The sequence below is a fragment of the Pseudophryne corroboree genome, chromosome 8 (assembly GCF_028390025.1).
Source record: "Pseudophryne corroboree isolate aPseCor3 chromosome 8, aPseCor3.hap2, whole genome shotgun sequence".
Taxonomy (NCBI): domain Eukaryota; kingdom Metazoa; phylum Chordata; class Amphibia; order Anura; family Myobatrachidae; genus Pseudophryne; species Pseudophryne corroboree.
Window position 1 is genome coordinate 89,187,082 of NC_086451.1, and position 21,843 is coordinate 89,208,924.

General features: G+C 46.1%; 1 pseudogene; it reads right to left on the reverse strand.

Annotated features, from left to right (window-relative positions):
* Positions 1 to 689: 689 nt before the first annotated feature.
* On the reverse strand, positions 690 to 2,092 carry LOC134948008 (anoctamin-5-like; annotated as a pseudogene).
* Between the last annotated feature and the right edge of the window lie 19,751 nt (positions 2,093 to 21,843).

Sequence of the window (21,843 nt, forward strand, 5' to 3'; positions counted from 1 at the left end):
AGATCCAAATGAAGCACACCCTGCCCATGGAGGAACCATCCGAGGCAGCCATGTGAGGCGCACTGTGTAGGTTACTGCTGGCAGGGTGTGCAACCAATGGAGGTACACATTACAGGAATAGCACACAGTGGGGGGAAAGTACCCTGTAAGAAGAAAGAAGAGAAAGACACATTTGCAGGAAAACATTAATTTGTGAAAATGATAAATGTCCTGGTCTCAAGAGAGCAGTGCGGGTGGGTGTGAGAGTGTGGGGAGCAGTGCAAGTGGGTGTGAGAGTGTGGGGAGCACACTAATGTCCAATGGAACTGACCCAGCAAAATCTGGTCCTGATGCGCACGCCCCTCAGTTCCCTGCTCAGCTTGAGGGGTAGTCTTGGGGGCAGTCATGATGTTCTTGGACAGAGAAGTAGTAGGCATTGGTCCTGGTGTTCTCAAGGCAGAGGTGAGGAGAGGCCACATGATGGTCCTGAGTTGCAGTGTTTGGGGAAATTGTTTTATTCGAGATTTTAGCGTAGTCCAAATCCAGTTCAAACTCCGGTTCTAACTCCATTCTTAAAACACATTCTTGACAAATGCATTCTTCACAATTGCAAGCAGGCCAAGTCCTGACTGCAGGCCTTGATAATATTGCTCTTAAATGCTCCAACTATATCAGCTCGCAAAGGGGGAGTTATGCAATCAGAAGTTCAGCTAATTAACAGAGGTTATTTTGCATTGAAGAAGGGTCACAGACATTTGCAGACAAACTTCCTTGGAGTGTGAAAAGTGTAGCCAGAGAGAGATGAGAGACTCAGATATAGATGGTGTTTTTACCTCCATAATTATTATAAATGCCATTTTTGCAGCCAGTATATGCCAGAACTGCATGGTGTGTAAGTATCTCTTCTCGTGGTCGGGAGGATAATGATAGTCTCTGTACCTGCAAAATGTAACATTCATTATATTCTCCAGCGGCATGCTGATGTTATTGAAATCATTGATGTCAAACACGGACAGACTGCTGCTGATATAACCCGAATCACCGCTTTCCTAGTAGGCGTAATAGTACACCAGGCGGGGGATCATGTCGGAAGTAAAGGCGACAATAAAAGCATTCGTCACCACGGACAGAATGGCCACTGCGTTCAGGATCTCCTGCCACACCCCGATGCTGTGGGCTTTGGCCGCAAACGGGCGCCTGAACTGCGTGGTCAGTTTCCAGGAGTCAACGCTGATTTCCAGGATGTTGTTGAGCAGAGCGAGAAGCGGCGCCAGTGGGAAAGACGCCACGAACAACATGATGAACCCAAACTGAATTACTATTTCAAGTTATTCATAGAAGAGGCCCAGAGGACCAAACACCTGCAGCTCGTAGTCCTGCTCCCAGCGGCTGTATAAATTCTCTGGGCTGTGAGTGGTTTTCCGTCTCCTCCACCAGTTCATCATCCACGGAACAAGGGCCTCTTGAATATTCAACCAGATCTGCTTTCCAGCCATGACGATAGTGAGCTGAGTGGTGAGTTCTATCAGACAGCCGGCCGGATCGCACTACTCATTGCGCCAGCGGCTGAACATATAGGTGTATTCTCCGGGGAAACCCACAAACTTGCCCATGAAGAACGCCACGTAGAAACAAGACGAATAGTAATTGACGAACTGGAAGAGGAACATTTTCATGGTGAGGCGGTTCTCGTACTCCAGGTGCGTCCTCGGGATTTCCATGTCGGTAATCCAGATCGCCACGCGTTCATACAGGAAGTTCAGGATCATGATCATGATAAAGTTCAGACAGGACGCGGTCACTGAGGTGGCCAGCTGCGGGGTCAGCAATCCGCTGATGGGTTCCAGCGTGTCGTTGTTCTCCATGACGCTGGCGAACGCAGCATAGACGGCCAGCCGATACACTATAACCGCGATCATGCTGGCTATGATCAGGGTGATCCAGAAGAGCAGCATGGTTCCAGAGAAGCAGAACCGTGCTACCTTGCTAGTTACGGGCAGGTAAGGCTCCAGCTCCTGAGTGACTGGATTTTTTTTCTTCTGAGTACATTTGGCTTCATATTCCGGTCTTAGCTGAAGTTGTTGCTGTTCTTCATCAAAATCCACGTGTTCTCATCATGGATGAGGAACAGCTCCTGTCACTGCTTGCTGAATGGGGCGGTGAAATAGTCTTTCTCCGGGTTCATGACTTTGTCCGGCAGTCTGAAGAGCTTTAACACGTAATTCAAAGGGTTACCAGCTTTGTCGTCCAGGTCATTCTCCTTAATGGGCACCTTAATGTTCAGCACCTCCGCGTAGGTGGAGAGGACCTCCCAGGGTGCGTGGATTTTAACAAAATAGATTTTTCCATTTTCAGATTCCTTCTTGTCTTCAGTCTCTAGCTCCAGCCTTAGGCAATACTAGGCAAATGATGCCCCAAACTCACCCAGTTGCTGCCAGCAGATGTAACTTACTCCCCTCACACACACAGATGCCGTCCCTGTCCCCACTGATCCCTATTACTAACTGTCAAAGTCAGAAAAATATCTCTATGCACACTGCCATATTTGCACCTCATACAGGTCCGTGCTGCGCATGCGTACGCTCTCCCGTGTGTGCGCATACTCACAGTCGCGGGCACCCGCAGGCGCACGGTATGCGCATTTACGGTAGAGTTTATGTGATCGTAGCGTGCGACTCAATCGTTACATATTTTCACTATATAATGTATTTTGTAGATAATGGTCCCTTTGATAGATTCTGAAAGTTTAGTTAATATAGCATGTTCCTGGACAGAGAGATCCCTCTTTGTATTGTACGAAGGGTCCCACAGGGGTCATACAGTGGTGTTTAGTACCCATCGGAAGAGTATTTAATCAGCAATATTCCGGTGTTGGTTTGGAGCGAATTAATCGCTCATGCGAATAGTTATGGACATAAGAAGTTTATGTCCATTTACTATTATTTGTTCTTATTTAGTCATGCGGCGGGAAACCCAGTATCCCACCCACCTGAACAGTTGGAAGTAGCCACAGCCCACCTGTATGAATCAACCTATGACCTTTTGTTATAATGCAAAGCCGAATTCCTGTGTCCAATGAACAATGGGATTGTAGGGACCATTGAATTGTATTGTGTGTGGGGCATAAATAGACAAGCCGACCATATCCAGTTCACTCTCTTCAACGGTTCTCATTGCTGATAATCGGGAGCTGGATATCGAGGCGCATGCGATCGTTTCCCCTTGTGCGTAAGTGTTTCTCCGCAATCATATTGATCTTCTTGTTATTGTGAGCCATTTCTTTCTCTCTCTCTCTCTTCTCCTCTTTCTCTCTTATTTTCCCTTAAACGTAATTGTATTGTATTGTATTTTCTGTGTAGTTATCTGGTTAGGTAGTCTATGTTATATTGTAGTGTATGACTTGTATTGTGTTAAATTCTTTTGCAAGTATATCATTCATAATATATATATTAGGCGTTGGACCCTGAGCACGGTATCTGTGTATTTCTTATAGTGTTAAGTATTCTCAGAGCGTCGGTGACGCTCGAACAGCTTTAAAGGTAATAAGGTTATACTGTGTTGCATTTACACTCTATCGTTACAATAAGGTTTTACTGCACAATACACTGTTTATGGTTTAGATACAAAGGTTTAACATTGTGAGCGTCTGCGCCGCTGGTGATCTCCTCGTGGTCCCTAGCGTCCGCTACGCTATAGCGAATCATTACGTTAGTCGTCAGCCAATAGCGTGCCTGCCTGTGATCTCTTGGCCGTGAGCGAACGTGACGCTTGAGCGTCTCGACTACGGCTAAGCGATTGTTACGCAACTAGCGTACCCTTACGGTACTCCATACGTAAATAGCGTACATTGTTCTTAGACCTCATAAAGGGTTTTATATAAGATAAATATTTAGCTTTATCAATTGGCGGCTCGTCCGTCCTTCACATATCTGCACTAGGTAGATACAGCAGACATTATCCATCAGCAAAGGGCGGGAGGTTATATTCCTCGTAGTGCTGTCTGGATAAGCGTCTGCTTCGCTTAAGTAAAGAGTGCTGAAGGAATCCGGGAACCGGAGGTAAGAACAAAAACACGTGTCTTTTAAAACTGTTTATTCTTCTGTCTTGTGTACGCACACACGCATATCTGCATTTCTTTTCATTTGTGTATTTTCGTATATCACTCTCCTGTTTGCCAGTTTTATAGTTGATAAACGTGCTAAAAGAGATTTGCCGCTATTTCAGAGTTTAAGAGTAAAGGTAATATAGTTAAAGTATAGACAAACGCACAGCTTTGCCTGGGAGACAAGGCGAAGTCAGTGTGGAGCGCGGTAGATGATAAAGGATCATCTGCATTGATAAACGTATAAATTGTGTTACGTTGGACATTTGCTTTGCGTCCACGTGTCTCTAACAAAGGGAGACTCGCGTACGCAACCCAAAGGCCGACGCACGCAGCGTATATTATGCAACGGAGCGTCCGTGTACGCCCACGTAACTCAAATCACACAAGTGTTGTTTTTACAGGCGATAAGTAGCGCAACGCGATAAATAACGCAACAGGCGATAAATAGCGAAAAAAAAAAAAATTCAAAATTTAAATTAATAGATCCTTCTCCTAACTTGTAACACATCTGGTCTAAAGAGAAATTTCTGCGCAGAAATAGAAATAGAAACAAAAGTGTACATGTGGTGAGTGAGTGTTTTCATACTTTTATACAATTTTGAGGTTGAACCAAAAGAAATCATCGAGTTCTCGTGAGGTACATACGTGTAAGTGACATGCACGGTGGCTAGGGAGGCATCCTTGGTTAAACATAATATATGAGCATTAGAGTATAGCGGACCAGGAGGTCATACGGTAACAGACCAGGAGGTCATACTGCAACAGACCAGGAGGTCATAACAGACCAGGGGGTCATAGCAGACCAGCAGGTTCAGGTACAGTAGACAAGGAAGTCCGCTATACAGTCCACAGGCACAACACCGAAAAGGGTTGGTGCAACACCCATATAGGCCATACAAGCTCTTGCTGAAGGAATTCGCAGCCGCAATTTTCGATTCCATTGGTCGCTCCGTACATAAGATTAGTTGCTTATGTACTGAACGATTGTACCGCACGTAATTGTGTGCATTAGTAAACCTGACCAGTACCATTTACGTACCCAAGGTCATAAACGCTATTTGTACATTCTGACGTGATTTGTGTAATTTTTTATTTTTACAAAGGGAAGTTCGCTGGTCACTCAGGAATTATCCAACAACCTCACCTTTACTGGAAAGAGTAAGTGTTCTGCGGATATCCCTCGCATGTTCCAGTAAACAAAGGTTAATAGGTGCCCTGGGTCGAGTACGCCAGCACCATATCGGTGTGATCAGGTCGTATTGGTCGGCGTGGGCAGAGTGAGTAAGGTGCTCGGTAAACCTTACCGTCAACCTATCGTGAATTTCTTGTTTTTTTGTAAGGGTCCGTAACACCTGCAAATTATGGGGGCCAGTTGTTCAGGAAGGGGGCGATCAACCTCGGTTCGGGTTGATTCCATAAACCGACCAGTCGGGTCGGCAAGATACGTAATGTGTGAAAAGTACGGGAGTCACACAGAAGCTTTATGTGATGAATGGGAGAGAATGACAGTACATGACGGGGAGAAATTCCCAAGAGTAGGTAGCTTCAGCTCAGAAGTGTTAGCGAATTTAAGGAGAAGGATATGTCTCATTAAATCAGCAAAGAGACGAATCAAGCATTATGATCATTTGCAGTTGTGGCAACAGGAAGGTGACATACAGAGAGGATTGGCTCAGGCGGCGGGATCTGGCTCTATCAGGAAACTGATCGCCACGGCCCCACCGCCACCATATATATCGGGAGAAAAATTGGTTGCGGAGAATGACGCACTAAGGTGTAACAAACAAACACTTAGCAACTGTGTAAATGTTAAAGATAATGTTAACCAATTAACCAATGCAAGTATTAACCCGTGCAAGTTGTATCCTGTTTTGAACTTTCCCCAAGAGTGTGATCAAGAAGACGAATCGACAACAATATCAGCTCTCTCTCTCGCAGCCACCATAGCAGAGACAACAGTAGGAACAGCTCAACCCCCGAGATTAGTAACAAAGGCCCCTAGCGGAGGGATAGGTGAGGTCGTATCAACGGGTAAGTACGGCACCATACACTATGCTGAAACTATTTCACCACAGGCTGTAGAATCTACACCAAATGATGTTGTTAGAATTACTCCTGTTAGGGTAATAGCAGTGCCAAATGGGAAAACGGACATCTCAGGAGCCACTCCCATTAGGAACATAGCCATGTACAGCCCATTTTCCCGAATGGAATTAAGGACCATAGTGTCTGAATTCCCTGACCCTAGAAAAGACTTAGTTGCCAGCCAAAAATACATCAGAGACCTAGGTAACACTGTAGAGCCCAACAATAAAGACTGGCAGATATTGCTGAGAGCATGTTTACCCTCCAATGTCGATGCAGCTCAATTTTTAGCTGACTGTGGATTAGATCAGGATGTACCTCTTACAGATGTGTACAACAAAGATAATGTAAAAAGAATAAGCTTACAGTTAAAGGAATATTTCCCAGCGGTAGTTAAATGGAACAAGATATTCTCCATTAAACAAAAGGAGTCAGAAACAGCTACAGAGTATTTTCACAGAGCATTATTAAGAGATGGCAAAATACACAGGCATAGAGGACATTAAAACAAACATAAACCATCGAGAAGTAGCAGTATCGGTACTGATGGATGGTTTAAAAGAGTCATTGAAGACTAGGGTACAGACCACACAACCATGTTGGCGAGGTCTGTCTGTGGCTACTTTGAGAGAGGCTGCTATTGATCACGACCGGAACATCACCAAACACAGGGAATCGCAAGGTGATAAGTTAATGGCAGTAAGTATACAGGCCCTGACCACAAAACAGCCTGTGTTTATATCACCGAACCCTGTGGGTAAGTCAAATGTGGTAACATGTTATTCTTGTCACAAACAGGGACACTTTGCACGAGACTGTAGATCGAGAAATATACACAAATCTTATCAACCCCCTAGACAACGACACGACACACGACATTGGGACCAGGGTCCACAGAAACGGAGTTATGAGCCACATACAGGGGAAACAAAAAGATACCCCCCGAACAGAGACTGGCACGCCTCTGATAGTTCCCAGCTAACTCCCGCACAAGTAGTTGCTGCCAGCGGGATTCAGGGAGGTCACCATACCCGATAGGGGTGTGGCCACACCTGTAATCTGCAGCCAGTAAAATTGATTGCAAGCCTTGGAAATGAACCCGAAATTGCAATTAATGTAGCTGGTAAATCATTAAACTTTCTTGTAGATACGGGGGCGGCCAAATCAGTGATAAATTCGACAGTGGGCATGAGAACCACTGGTAGGACAATTCCAGCCATGGGAGTAACAGGAGTAGTCCAGCATTACCCTGTTAGCAAACCAGCCGAGATTACAATAGGGCCTTTACATACCAAGCATTCCTTTTTGCTGGCTGCATCGGCACCGACCAATCTTCTGGGTAGAGACTTACTGTGTAAAATGGGGTGCGTCATTTATTGTACTCCTGAAGGTGTATTCTTGGACATACCTGAGAATCACGCTCAGGAAGTGCGAGACATGTTAGACTCCCCATCAAAATTAATGTCACATACCATTATGACAAATAGAACTCCATCCCAAGTAGAAGAAATGACATCTCAGATACCAGAGTCACTTTGGACTAAAGACGGACAGGACACTGGATTAATGGCAAACGTAGCTCCGGTAGTTGTACAAGTAAAAGATGGTAGGATAGCTCCAAAAATCCCACAGTACCCTCTGAAGCCAGAGGTGGAGTTAGGAGTTTACCCAGTAATAGAGCGCTTGCTACAACAGGGCATTCTGGTAAGAACGTCCAGCACTGCTAATAGTCCCATCTTCCCTGTGAAAAAGAGTGGGGGGAGGGGTTACAGGCTAGTGCAGGATCTAAGGGGGATTAACAAAATAGTTGAGAGTCAGTTCCCCGTAGTGCCAAATCCAGCTGTCATCCTTATGCAAATCCCTCCCACTGCGAAATTTTTCACTGTTATTGACCTCTGCTCCGCTTTCTTTTCGGTACCTCTGCACCCTGACAGCCAATATTTGTTCGCATTTACATACAGAGGAGTCCAATACACATGGACTCGATTACCACAAGGTTTCATAGACAGTCCAAGTATATTTTCCCAGGCTTTGCATGATTGTTTACAGTCTTTCCAACCAGAGAGTGGATCAGTATTGATACAGTATGTGGATGATTTACTGCTGTGTTCAGATTCATTGGAAGCATCCCTGAAGGATACGAAACAGCTCCTGTTTCATCTTTCAGACACAGGACACAAGGTTTCCAAAGACAAGTTGCAATTATGCCAAACTAAGGTAAAATATTTGGGACACTGTCTAACACAAGGACTGAGACACCTGACCGCTGATAGAATTCAGGCAATTAGAGACATGACTCTGCCACAAACCCAGCAACAGATCAGAACATTTTTAGGAATGTGTGGGTATTGCCGTAATTGGATTCCAGGATTTTCCATTCTAGCGTTACCTTTGCAGGAGATGGTCTCCTCAAACAAACCTGATCGGATTTCGCATACAGACGAGTCTGAGACAGCATTTGAGAGACTTAAACAGTGCCTAACGCAGGCACCAGCATTAGGTATGCCAGACTATGGGAAACCCTTTGAGCTATACGGAACAGAAAGTGCTGGTTGCGCGGCAGGCGTACTAACCCAAAAGCACGGTGATGCCAGCAGGCCAGTAGCATACTACAGCGCTCAGCTAGACACGGTAGCGCGATCCCTCCCCACATGCTTGCGAAGCGTTGCAGCGATAGCATTGCTAGTAACGAAATGCGAAGATGTAGTGCTAGGTCACAACCTCACAATTCATACGCCACATGCAGTGTCAGCCTTGTTAAATTCTGCCCAAACCAGGCACGTCTCATCAGCGCGGTTTACAATATGGGAATTGGCACTAATGGCCCCCGTAAACATCACCATAAGGAGATGCAGTGCATTAAATCCTGCAACATATCTCCCAGGTGTGCCTGGACAGGCACAAAGGGTGGAGGATGAGAGTGGTGGGGAAGGAGGATTTAATACAAAGGAGGACACTCATGATTGTATGGAATATTTGACCCAAAATTTTACCGCAAGGCCTGACATCAGTGACAACCCACTGGAAGATGTAGAACTTACGTTCTACACGGACGGTAGTTGTCACAGACAGTCAGACTCGGGAGACTTGTGTACTGGATACGCAGTCGTAGATGACCAAGGCACCATAGAAGCGGAACCGCTAGGCCCACCTCACTCAGCCCAGGTTGCTGAACTGGTCGCCCTAACCAGAGCATGTGAATTGGCTAAGGGTAAGTCAGCCAATATCTACACCGATTCTAGATACGCATTCGGGGTAGTCCATGATTTCGGAGCCCTATGGCGCCTCAGAAATTTCATGACGGCAGCTGGTACACCGGTAGCGCATGCAGCTCACATAAAAAGACTTCTAACAGCGATACAGGAACCCGACAGAGTGGCTGTTATCAAGTGTAAAGCACACACATATAGCCAAGACCCAGTATCACTTGGTAACAGCCGAGCAGACGAAGCTGCTAAGTTAGCAGCTGCTACCCCCAGACATACAGACACCACACAACTGATGGTATTTAATACCATCAACACACAGAAGTTGTGTGAAATGCAAAATTTGTGTTCCACACAGGAAAAGGCAGTCTGGAAGGCAAAGGGATATGGCCAGGAGTCCTCAGGACTCTGGACGGATGGACATGGTAAACCAGTGGCCCCCAGAGCATACCTTCCATGTTTAGCTGAGGCAGCTCACGGGCTGACTCATCTGGGCAAGGAAGGGATGTGCAAGTTGGTAAGAGCATATTGGTGCGCCCCAGGATTTTCATCTCATGCGAGTAAAAGAGCAATGTCATGCCTTACCTGTTTGAGAAAGAACATCGGAAAGGCAATACCAACAGAACCATCTCATATCCCACCTGCAGGTGGTCCTTTCCAGGTAATACAGATTGACTTCATACAATTACCCCCTTGTCGGAATTTGAAATATGTACTTGTTTGTATAGATGTTTTCTCAAATTGGGTCGAAGCATTTCCTGCGGCCACAAATACCGCTATGTTTACTGCTAAGAAAATTGTGCAGGAATTTGTATGTAGATATGGTATCCCTAGAATAATCGAAAGTGATAGGGGTACCCATTTTACAGGTGATGTCTTTCAAGGAATGTGTAACTTGATGGGAATTGATAGCAAGCTGCACACTCCGTACCGTCCACAGGCGAGTGCGAAAGTGGAAAGAGTGAACAGCACTATTAAAAATAAACTGAGCAAAGTTATGGCAGAGACAGGATTGACATGGCCAGAAGCTTTACCCATTGTACTGTACAGCATCAGAACCACTCCCAGGTCCCCTCTTAATCTGTCTCCTTTTGAAATCTTGTTTGGTCGACAACCGCATGTTATGATTAACCCTCAGGAAGATTTGAAGTGTAACAATGAAGTGACTGTAAAATACTTGATTAACATGAGTAAACAGTTAAGGAATCAAAATGATAATCTGAAGTTGGTGATTCCTGATTTACCAGATAGTAATTGTCATGACATTGAACCTGGGGATTATGTAATGATACGGAATTTTCTACGCTCAGGTTGCCTTATTGACAGATGGGAAGGACCATACCAGGTCTTATTGACTAGCACTACAGCATTGAAGGTTGCTGAGAGAGAGACTTGGGTTCATTCGTCCCACTGTAAGAAGGTCGCTGATCCAGAGAGGTCCCGTGATAAGGAACAGACGGTAGCGGTTGTATCACTGGAGTGTCTGTTCCAGGAGGACTAAGGCGGCACCTGAGCATTGAAGATTACAAGACCGAAAGCAGTTGTCGATCCCCTGTTCCCTTTTATTGTTTTTCTCCAACTTCCCATCCCATCTCCCTCAATTATTTTTTCCCCCTTCTCATTCTTCTTCGTTTCCTCCTATAAGATGGACTTGCCCCAAGAGACTGTGATCCGGATTTTCCTGTTGACCATGATGTTGACCAGAGCAGTCTGTTCCGGCGAGAGTACCATGGAGGTCGAGAGAGGTTCTGGAATGGGTTCTGATGATAAAGATGGAGGCGTAGTTTTCCAAGAACAACTTAACCAACAAGTAAAGGCGAGTATCAGAAAACGATCCGATAGCATTGACCATAGAAGGAATTGTGAAGGATTGTTAGCTGAAGAAAACTGTATCTGTAGGCTCTGTAACAACGTAATTGAGGATGGGTGCATTAAGAAATGCCAATCCAGTTTTAATATCCATATGGACCGGCATCCATTGAGTGACTATCACTCCTTAGTGGGTAGTGTGTTAAATAAAACAGATTGTTGGGTATGCTCTCAAGTACCTCAAGGTCATAGCAAATCAGGGCTAGTACCATTTCCTTTAACGTTAGGGGAGGTACTTGAGCTAAGTGGTGGGAGACCGGTGGACAGGAGGTTTAATATCTCCAGCCCTCCTAGTTTGAAGCTCCACCAATACCATGTGGATAGGTCCCTATTATGTTTTAACATCTCCAATCCCCGAAAGCCGGGAAATTGGGAAGTGTCATGGAGTAACCAAACCATGACCTTTTCGCATAGAGCAGATAGAATGCCTACAGATACAGAGCTTATACGCCACATAGCCAGTAGAGGAAAATCTTTTCGGTATAGGTATACCTTAGGAAATAGGATTACGAGAGTTGGAGAGGTATCACCAGGATACTGTGCACATATCGTACAACCTGATACGTGTACTAAGCAGATGGAAGAATTAGGGTTAGGAGATTTCACATGGAAGGTGTGTAATATGGTTATGTCCTACTCCGTCCCATATGTTCTCCCCGATGATGCATATTTCATATGCGGGAGAAAGGCGTATAAGTGGCTTGCCCCAAACTCTGAAGGATTGTGTTATATTGGAAAAGTACTGCCTGAAGTAATGACTGTATCACATGACAAAATGAAAGACATACACCGTGGTGCCCAAGCTCCTTATACTCACACCCATTACGAGCACGTTGTTAAAAGGCAACTGACAGAGAGAACAGAGCATTTGGCCTCTGACATGATCCATGAATCCACCGGGATTCAGGTTCTACTCGCGTTAGACTTCACTCGCACCGCTCGAGGAGTGATGAACTATAGATACATTTCTGCGCTTGCAAATTTGTTAGATAATATCACTGAAATGTATGATGACACGTTTAGGTATACTGGAAGAGAATTTCAAGCTTATAAAACAGAACTGGTACAGCATAGAATGGTTCTCAATTACCTCACAGCAGTGACAGGCGGATATTGTGTCACACTGGCAACACAATACGGCGTGAAATGTTGCACATATATTACGAATAGCACCGAGGACCCGGTCGAGGTCATAGATCAAAAGATGGACGATATTCTCCAACTGAAGTGGGAATTTCGCAGGAGACACAATCTCACTCTTGCTGCTGTAGGTAATGAGCTGACTGGTTGGGTGTCATGGTTGAACCTGCGAAATTGGTTTTCTGGTTTAGGAGAATGGGCTCAAGGAGTCATAATGGATGTTGGGAAGTTCCTCCTATGTATCTTAGGTGTTGTCATATCAATTGGTTTGATATTTAGATGCGGTCAGGCATTAATGAAGTGCAAACGTCGTACCAGGGTAATGATTTTGAGGAGTGAGGAAACTGTAATCCCAATGGACTTGATTTATGACCCAACGGTAGAAACAATGATGTAATGAAAATGCGATTATACGGTCCGTTTCTTTCACCTGTTTTTCCGTTTTCCTCCAAGGTAAAAAGACCCACTTGGACGAGGAATTTGATGAGCCGATATGCAGACAACAGATAGATTAAAGAAGAAGTTTTGACAACCTTATACACAGATTTTTGATGAACAATGCCATGGGTCCCCAGTTTCCCTAGAAATTTTAAAATTACGCTAGCCCAACACTTTTGTAAATCTATGGACATTGACAAAGCTTTTTGCTCGCACCTAATGGGCAAAAGCGCAAAGAAGACTACAACCAACAGACACCGAACAAGACTTCAACCAACAAATGTACATTAACCTGACATAGAATACCACTGCATTTACCATAAGTGTTCTTTATCTTCATTTCTACAACCCTCAGGTAATGACACACATAGTCGATAGGGAATACAGGCACAGATATCAGCAATCACATATCTCCCCCATTCATGTATCATCAACTAAAATGTGCTCCCCCATTTTGTTGCAACCACAGCCGAAAAGAGCTCGGTAGAGTTTGACAGCCCATCCACAGACCCTTAATACGGGATAAGAAGGAATTCAAATGTATACTTCGCAATACCTCGAAGCTTGATGTACAACACGTACAGCACGATGATACATGACCCCCCCAAACATGGATTCATACACACATGCTTCTGCTATCTCACTAGGTCATACCCTCTTCACACCTACTCCTCTCTCCTCCCTTACCCAACCATGGAAATGTATTAACCCCTGACATATATTTTTCTCTTTTTGAAATGTTTTAGAAGGTGGCAGTTATTATTGACTGCCAAAGGGTGGACTGTCAAAGTCAGAAAAATATCTCTATGCACACTGCCATATTTGCACCTCATACAGGTCCGTGCTGCGCATGCGTACGCTCTCCCGTATGTGCGCATACTCACAGTCGCGGGCACCCGCAGGCGCACGGTGTGCGCATTTACGGTAGAGTTTATGTGATCGTAGCGTGCGACTCAATCGTTACATATTTTCACTATATAATGTATTTTGTAGATAATGGTCCCTTTGATAGATTCTGAAAGTTTAGTTAATATAGCATGTTCCTGGACAGAGAGATCCCTCTTTGTATTGTACGAAGGGTCCCACAGGGGTCATACAGTGGTGTTTAGTACCCATCGGAAGAGTATTTAATCAGCAATATTCCGGTGTTGGTTTGGAGCGAATTAATCGCTCATGCGAATAGTTATGGACATAAGAAGTTTATGTCCATTTACTATTATTTGTTCTTATTTAGTCATGCGGCGGGAAACCCAGTATCCCACCCACCTGAACAGTTGGAAGTAGCCACAGCCCACCTGTATGAATCAACCTATGACCTTTTGTTATAATGCGAAGCCGAATTCCTGTGTCCAATGAACAATGGGATTGTAGGGACCATTGAATTGTATTGTGTGTGGGGCATAAATAGACAAGCCGACCATATCCAGTTCACTCTCTTCAACGGTTCTCATTGCTGATAATCGGGAGCTGGATATCGAGGCGCATGCGATCGTTTCCCCTTGTGCGTAAGTGTTTCTCCGCAATCATATTGATCTTCTTGTTATTGTGAGCCATTTCTTTCTCTCTCTCTCTTCTCCTCTTTCTCTCTTATTTTCCCTTAAACGTAATTGTATTGTATTGTATTTTCTGTGTAGTTATCTGGTTAGGTAGTCTATGTTATATTGTAGTGTATGACTTGTATTGTGTTAAATTCTTTTGCAAGTATATCATTCATAATATATATATTAGGCGTTGGACCCTGAGCACGGTATCTGTGTATTTCTTATAGTGTTAAGTATTCTCAGAGCGTCGGTGACGCTCGAACAGCTTTAAAGGTAATAAGGTTATACTGTGTTGCATTTACACTCTATCGTTACAATAAGGTTTTACTGCACTATACACTGTTTATGGTTTAGATACAAAGGTTTAACATTGTGAGCATCTGCGCCGCTGGTGATCTCCTCGTGGTCCCTAGCGTCCGCTACGCTATAGCGAATCATTATGTTAGTCAGCAGCCAATAGCGTGCCTGCCTGTGATCTCTTGGCCGTGAGCGAACGTGACGCTTGAGCGTCTCGACTACGGCTAAGCGATTGTTACGCAACTAGCGTACCCTTACGGTACTCCATACGTAAATAGCGTACATTGTTCTTAGACCTCATAAAGGGTTTTATATAAGATAAATATTTAGCTTTATCACTAACACATAGCACATATATGTCTGACTTTCATCACTGTTAGTTATCTGTGTCTATAGGAACATAAGGGTCGTCTGTCCCCTGGACACCGGCATAGTCAGCGGACCCAGCCTGGAGGGACGACAGCTAGGGGAAAAGAGACATTGTCACCGTGTGCCCACTCCTTCCACGACGGGGGAAAGTTGGCACACCGGGGTGGCCGCGACGTTCACCGGTTAGGTGAATGTCATCATTGGCCCGCGGGCCTCAGCCACCCAAACGTCACCTACTCGGCACTTGCGCACCTAGGTGAAAGCGAGCCCGCTAGGCCTAGCCGGGTTTCGCCAACCGACGCTCAATGCGAACCAAGACACACACACACAGAGTATACTCACACTGGAACTCTTGTCAGCTTGCCTGCCGTGAGTCGCTGTTCCTTGAAAGAGAATGACAGCAGCCTCCCTACAAACGAATAAACGGCAAACAACGGAACTGAGCCAATTTACTTTAAATTCTAAACAGTACAACCTGGTTAGCTACTTTATCTAACTCCAGCAAACAGTACAAGCAAATACAGGGTGACAGAATGACAATAGCACGAAATGTGAATTACCTCTCTAGTCCGGTCTGGTGAAGATTCAGCTGCTTCGCGCCTGGAGGATAAGTGCTGGTGCAACCCAATCCCCTCTCTGGGGGGGCGCCGCACACTCTAGAGTCACGGAAATGATCGTGGGAGGCCGGACAGTCTCTCCATAGTTCCTCCAGACCCCAAAGTGGTGACGATGTGCCAACCCCGGACTAGAGCTCCCTACAGTAGAGATCACAACCCAATCCTATCCTTACCGTGGCCAAATGTCAATATTACCCCTCGGGCCTAATACCCGCCTCCCTAGGGCCGCAGGCCTAGCGCCTGCCCTTCAGGTGAGAGGTAGCCTTGGCCTAATGCCAAGGCTACTTGTACCAGTTGTGGCCTCCTTACTCCTAACTGTGCCACAGGCCTAGTGCCTGACTGCAGCCTCAGGCCTAGTGCCTGCCTGTCAAGTGGGGTGTAGACTTGGCCTAATACCAAGTCTACTTATGCTGGTTGTGGACGCCTTCCTCCTAACTGCCACAGGCCTAGCACCTGACTGTAGCCTCAGGCCTAGTGCCTGCCTGCCAAATGGAGGTGGGGTGTAGACTTGGCCTAATACCAAGTCTACTTATGTTGGTTGTGAACTCCCTCCTTACTGCGTCACAGGCCTAGTGCCTGCCTACTGGGGGGGAATTAGTAATCCCGGCCTAATGCCAGGATTACTTAATTATGCGGGGTCCCTCTTTTCCTACCTGCTGCTCGGATCTATTGCCCGTCTGTGGCCACAGGCCTACTGCCTGACACCCTGGTGGTCTACGGGGAGTCCACGCTTGGCACGAGGCTGCTTACCCTGGCCGTAGGGAGAGGCTGCAGTGGGTAGCTTCGTCAGCTCTTTTGCTACCCACACACTGCAGCACTCTCCGCCGGACCTCCGCGCTGGATCCCGGGCTCCACCTCCTCTTCTTTCCGCCGCCGCTTCTTCTCCTTCTCCGGCCACCACTTCCTCTTCTTCCCGCCGCCACTTCTTCCGTCATTGCCAGGCCTTCTTCCGCCGTCTTCTTCTCTTCTGGAGCTCTTCACCACTCCGTCTCCGGTGCCCAACTGACTGCTCCCGCTCCGCAGCGTCTGTTAGATGACGCTGGGAGGGGGCGGAGCTATGATGCGACGAGCCCTGATTGGCTTGTCGCGGCCCGTTCTTATTGGCTGACCGGGCGCGAGCCGCGATTGGCTCACGCCCGGTGCCAAATTCAAATGGCCGCGACGCGATTGGAGGGGCTTGAATCCCAGCGGATGCAAGCCCCTCCGTGACGGAAGCGCGCCGCGATGCCACTTCCCGACGCGTACCGCCGCTGCCTGCCTGGGGAAAACGGAGGTAAGAGACCTCCCTCGTCCCCCCAGCCTGGTGCCCGCTCACACCTACACCTGCTATAGGCACAGGTGAGTAGGCTTGTGTAAGTCACACATGTCACCCCAGTACTATTCTCACACAGTATATTTAGTATAACACTCAGTATGTAACTAGCGCTATATAGGGTGTGATATAGACAGTATAGTTGTATGTATGTCATGCTTGTAGAGGTCTGTATGTTGTGTATTATGTACAGGTTGAGTATCCCTTATCCAAAATGCTTGGGACCAGAAGCATTTTGGATATCGGATTTTTCCGTATTTTGGAATAATTGCGTATCATAATGAGAAATCATGGTGATGGGACCTAAGTCTAAGCACAGAATGCATTTATGTTTCATATACACCTTATACACACAGCCTGAAGGTAATTTTAGCAAATATTTGTATTAAATTTGTGCATTAAGCAAAGTCTGTGTACATTCACACAATTCATTTATGTTTCATGTACACCTTATACACACAGCTTGAAGGTCATTTAATACAATATTTTTAATAACTTTGTGTATTAAACAAAGTTTGTGTACATTGAGCCATCAAAAAACAAAGGTTTCACTATCTCAGTCTCACCCAAAAATGTCCGTATTTCGGAATATTCCGTATTTCGGAATATTTGGATATGGGATACTCAACCTGTACTGTGCGCCCTTATAAATGCTGAGGTATACTTGTGTCTATGGCTCTATTTGGCCAAATAATGGGGGTCATTCCGAGTTGTTCGCTCGGTAAATTTTTTTGCATCGCAGCGATTTTCCGCTTAGTGCGCATGCGCAATGTCCGCACTGCGACTGCGCCAAGTAAATTTGCTATGTAGTTAGGAATTTTACTCACGGTTTTTTCTTCGTTCTGGTGATCGTAATGTGATTGACAGGAAGTGGGTGTTTCTGGGCGGAAACAGGCCGTTTTATGGGTGTGTGCGGAAAAACGCTACCGTTTCTGGAAAAAACGCGGGAGTGTGCTGGAGAAACGGAGGAGTGTCTGGGCGAACGCTGGGTGTGTTTGTGACGTCAAACAAACTTGTATTATTAATGATTACATTTTTTTAACATGTATGCACATATATATGTATTGTTTTTATCACAGATATGATGGTTTTATCCACACACTCCAGCTCCAGGCGAGCAATCTTTGAGATGTGTGTGTTTTTTTACACTTTGTTAGTCCTTTTCATTAATAATACAAGTGTGTTGTGCTTTGTTTACATTGCAGCGCTCCCAGGGCGTTGACATGGTGACCGGCGAAGCCTGTATGACTCACTTCCGGTCAGGCGGTGACATCGAAGCCGGAAGTGCGGGCCGGGGGACGCCGAGACACGCCGTGGTCCACGCAGCTGGGAGTCGTGATCATGGGGGTAAGTGGGGTCATTTTATGGTATTTATTCACTGTTATTGCATTGTCTCACTGTCTGAGGAAGGGGATACGTCCCCGAAACGTCACTGTTTTTTCATTAAACATCTTCACTGTGTGAAGTTTGATTCCACAAGCTACAAGTCTGTGAGTGCCACCTAATTCCCTCTGCTATACATAGGTGGGCCGGCAAGGTCCACAAGGAAGGGCACCACAGCAAGCTGTTTTGGATGAGTGCCGGGGCAGTTGTTTGGGAGTATTTGGTTCCATGCTCCGCTGCGGTGGATAAGTTCGTTGAACCAGCCCAGGGCACCCTCCCACAGGACCTCCTCCCTCGATTTTTAAACTTTTTTAGTTCACTGGGAGCACTTTATATGCACGCATTTGGCACTTTAATTACACCGACAACGCAACCCGGTCTGTTAAGGCATCCGGACGGAGGCATAGGATGGCCACCTCAGAAGGTGAGGGTGATTTCACATCGTTTCTATTAGAGTGTGACAATTATGAGACTCTCAGTTTCTCAGACATTGATGCTGAGAAAATTCTTCATAAGGACAGGCCACTGTCTGAAGATTACGTGGAATTCTGTGCTGATGTGTATCGTGAATTGTTCAAATTAAAGAAAAGAGAAATGGACTTCCTCTATCACAGTCGCACGTTATCTGATTACTACCGGGCTAAACAAATACCCCGGGGGTTCAGGGTCCATAACACACCAACTATTGGCAGATACAATACGACCTTTTGCAAACGCTGGATATCAATACTTAACAAATGCTCCATGGACCTTATCTTATTGGTCATTGAGGAGTCCACGAGGGAGCTAAGATCAACAACAGAGAAGATCACTGCGTTTGAAAAGGAACATCTGACCACCATGGCAGCTGATAAATCTACAGATTGGACATCCAAATTACAGATCCAATTGGATGAATACAAAAACAACCTAGTGAAATATAAGAAAGAAAAACACAGAAAGGTTGTGACAGATTACGCCCAACATCGGGTTTACACTTGGCTTGGACAAGGAAATCAGGCCTGTGGACGTGGCCGGGGAGCCAATAACCCAAGGAGACCACAACGGGTTCGCTTCTCGAGCACCTCAGCAAGTGATAACGACGAAACTGGAGCGACAGATACGGAAGCTAGACACACTGTGACCCCTTTAGTGGCAAACACCCGGGCGGTGGCCTCTACCCGGGGAAGACCAAAACAAGACGGGGAGGCCAAACGAGGAGGCAGAACAGTGGGAAGGCCACCGAAGCACAGAGCCACCTAATCTTTAATTTATCTTCACACACTCTGCAGGAGTCCGAACTGAGACTGCTGAGCAAAGGACTAACTTTCATTCCCACCAATTTTGTGGATCCGTTTAAATGGAAGGTGGAGGCGTTCAAACTGGCACGCTCACTTAAGATCAAAGAATACTTTTCTAAACATCCCACGGTCAACACTGAACCAGCATTACCCAGCCGCATCTCCAGATTGGGGAACCGGTCCAGATTCGACCCACAGTCAAACAACGCCACTCTTAAAACCTTTCACAGATTAATGGAGGGGGCCACTGGAACTAGAGCACCAGCGGTGAAACACAACTTATCCAGTGATGAACGACAAGCACTTAAGAGTCTACAACAGAGGACTGACATCATTATTAGGGCCGCCGATAAAGGCGGCTCTGTTGTCATTCAGGACACTTCCTCATACGTCGCAGAATGCGACAGATTACTCAGTGATAGTAAAACCTATTGCCGGCTTGATCATGACCCTTGTTATGCACACCAGTGCCTGCAGGAATGTACTGGTATTTGAACTGTTATGCACACCAGTGCCTGCAGGAATGTACTGGTGTCTGAACAGAGAGGGATGCAAAACAAATGAATTCACAGACAGACTGGGAAATATGACATTACGTACACAGAAGGTGATAGGGTAACAAAACCAACAGAAAGTGAACAGAGAAGCCCAGAGGCTAAGAAACTGGGTGTCTCCCTAGTATTAGAAATGCTCAGATGGAAAAAGCAAGATGTTGTGTTTTAATATGTAGAGAACCCGAAATGCTGTTGCTAAGGGCAACAGCAAAACCCTAAAGGGTTACCAACGGGTGTGGCAGTAAACTCCTTGGTCAGAGATGGAATAGTAGACACAAGGAGAGTCTCCACAATCCTAATTCTCACTTGCAGGGCACAGGTTCAGCTTACTGCCACTAAACTGACACATGGACGCCCTGCACAGTGAGAGAGGATTAAGCATGCAGGTCTGAAAGTACAGCCACAAACCTGCTGGGTTCACAGAATAGCAAAAGAACCCCAGCAGGCTAAACGACTGACTCCAGTCTTACTGCTAGGTCTGGATTGGCAGAGTGTAGTACCAAATCCCCAGGCCTATTTGCAGTAAGCAACAACAAATGCAAAGCTACACAGTACTGGCTAACTTTCAGGAACTGACTAACCAACAAAGATTCAGCAGCATCTGCTTAATCTGAGAAGAGGCCTTATAAAGCAGGTGCTGTCCACGCCCCACTCAGACCTCACAGACTGTGAGCAAAAAAACCAGCACCGGATCCCCTGCCTGTAACCACTGCACAGCAAAAGACCCGAACCGGAGTATCAGCTGCGCTCAGGTTACTCCGCTAGCACTTGTCTCCCGGTTGCCATGACGACGTGGCAGCACAGGGCAGGAGACCCTAACAGTACCCCCCCTCTGACGAGGGGTCAAAGAACCCCTACCACCGGGTTTATCGGGGAACTGCGAGAAGAAAGAGCGTATCAGTCTGGGGGCATGAAGATCACAACTGCGCACCCACGACCGCTCCTCCGGGCCATACCCCTTCCAGTGCACCAAAAATGACAGCCGACCCCGAACCATCTTGGAGTCAAGAATCCTTTCAACAACAAACTCCCTCTGGCCACGTATCAGAAGAGGGGAAGGTCTTCCTCTGGAAGAAGGATTACTAATCGCCCGTTTTAAAAGGGAACAATGAAATGTTTTATTGATACCCAAAGAACGGGGCAGATCTAACTGAAATGCCACCGGATTGATAACCCTGGTTATCTTATAAGGGCCGATGAACCGGGGGCCTAACTTATGAGATGGCTGTCTCAACTTCAAATTCTTGGTAGACAACCAGACGAAGTCTCCTAATTTGAAGCTGCAGGGTCTTTTCCGCTTATCAAAAACCCTTTTGGTCACTAATGACACAGACACAAGGGCTTTCTTCACTTTCCTCCAAATACCTCTAAGGACCGAAACGACAGAGGAACCACCAGGCGTGGAGTCCAGGGGGTCAAAAGAATTGGCCTTAGGATGATGCCCATACACACAAAGGAAGGGAGATATCCCTGTAGCAGAGTGAGCCGCGTTGTTATAGGCAAACTCCGCCATGGACAGATGAGCAACCCAGTCAGTCTGACACTTGGAGACATAACACCTGAGGAACTGCTCCAAGGACTGGTTCACCCTTTCAGTCTGCCCATTAGACTGCGGATGGTAGCCTGACGACAAGCTGACAGAAATCTGGAGATCGGAACAAAATGCCC